Here is a 1,802-nt window from a genome sequence, read left to right as displayed (position 1 = left end):
TATTTCGCTGGCTCTAGCAAACCTGCCGGACTACTTTCGGCTTGACCAAAACTGGACGAGAACTCTGCTCACAGGACGCTGCCAGGGGTAAGTCAGTGTGATTGCATGACACTGGTGATGGGGATGCCGTACAGATTCATGTCAAAAATACCGAACTATCCCTTTAAGACCACTGCTATAGTCCATAAATGATCAGTAGACTCTATGCTGTGTTGAAGAGGTGCTGTTCTACAGTTACTACACTAGATGGCAGTAAAAAGCAATTGAAGGAAAAAACCCAACTACAAGATAATTTTTTGCACACAAAAATATTATCCTTTAAGATTCCCATTCAGAAACAACTAGATTGCTTGTCAAAAAAAGTTGCAAAAAACACAACAATCCTTGGAAAAGCTTCAAGAAAAGGCAAAACTGAATAATTGCTAAAGAGTAGCCTGGGTTATAGAGCAGCCTCTATTTTGGAATGTAGCTGAGCATACATAACGATCTTTCCCATGCACCATATGCCAAACTCCACCACTTCCTGGACTTCAGCCAGCTCCTTTGTTTCCGGTCTTTAATTACTGGACAAACTGATTAACCCATGTGTGTCTGGTTAATGTTGTCATGGTCACTGAGGTCAGAGACACCTTAATCAATTTGTCCAGTAATGAAACAAAGGAATGAAAGGAGCTGGCTGAAGTTCAGGAGCTACTGGAGTTTAATGTATAGCCAATTTTGCCTCAACAGCCTTTTCACTAAGGTTCGACTCCCTCATGTGTCCATTTTCTGTAACATCAGCTTGTGAAACCTTTTTAGCCACTGAGCATCCAACAAAACAATCAAAAATAGTCCAAGATCCAATGCATCCATGCAGGCCCGGCCTGTATGTAGTACCAAATCTTCCTAAGGACCAAACTAATGGACCCTTTCTTCTGTCAGGTGGTGAATACACTGAGCCAATAAATCTGATTCCTGCAAAGCGTCCCCGGCGACAGGACTGGGATGGAGAGCTCTATGAGAATGGCTCTTTTTACATCGGGACCAGGGACCTCATCCTAAAAGAAAATTCAACGCAGGTAATTCAACAGTATAACTAACTTCCTACAGTAGACAGTGGGGTCCTTTAGGTTCTTAGTTTGCATAGACTCTGATGTTCATGTTGGTGTCTGTTTAGGGCAGGAAGGTGGCCTATTTTGAGATGGAGCCGGAGCAAAGCGTGGACGTACATGTGGACATTGATTGGCCGGTGGCGGAGGAGAGAGTTCTCAGGTAAGACTGACCTTAGAAATATCAAACTGAGTCAATTATACACTTTTTCCTCTCACGAAAACAAGGTATAAGATATTAGTGATTAGAAATATCATAAAAATGTTGAAACATTTATATTAAGATGTTGCAAAATGCAAGCAAGATGTGAAAAACTGGAATCGTCATAAGACAGAAAGTGACAAACAGCTTTATAAGTTTTGTTTTCTTTGCTTCTTCCTACAGATTTGGTTACTTTGGTAGAGGAGTGTCTTTAATGTTCTGTAGGGTTTCCAGATGTTTGACAGATGGGAGGGTGTTTCTGTCCGCATCTGGAGAGGACATGGTGTCTATCCAAACTAAAGACACAACAGGGCTGAGGATGCTGCAGAACGATGGCGTTGAGGTTTGGATTTCTCAGCTGCTTGAATATTGTTTGAAGATCATTCACCAAACATGAAAAAAAAAAAGAAAACCTCTGATGTTTAGGTGGTACTGCTGATCTCCAATGAAGACCCTGTGACCCAATCAATGGCTGAGAAACTGAAGAAGGTGATGGGCTGTGAGGTTATGGA

General features: G+C 41.8%; 1 protein-coding gene across 1 annotated transcript in view; it reads left to right on the top strand.

Moving 5' to 3' along the window:
* The first annotated feature begins 915 nt into the window (after window positions 1–915).
* Window positions 916–1,802, top strand: part of LOC107095092 (N-acylneuraminate cytidylyltransferase-like) — a 68,114-nt gene continuing 67,227 nt past the window's right edge. Inside the window, exon 1 of the mRNA XM_015391064.1 lies at window positions 916–1,058. The gene's annotated coding sequence lies outside the window, so the exon portion shown is untranslated. The remainder of the gene's footprint in view (window positions 1,059–1,802) is intronic.

The sequence above is a fragment of the Cyprinodon variegatus genome, unplaced genomic scaffold, assembly GCF_000732505.1.
Source record: "Cyprinodon variegatus isolate N-32 unplaced genomic scaffold, C_variegatus-1.0 Scaffold523, whole genome shotgun sequence".
In the NCBI taxonomy this organism is placed as follows: domain Eukaryota; kingdom Metazoa; phylum Chordata; class Actinopteri; order Cyprinodontiformes; family Cyprinodontidae; genus Cyprinodon; species Cyprinodon variegatus.
Note: the sequence above shows the minus strand (reverse complement) of the source record. Positions and strands in the feature narration are given on the sequence as shown.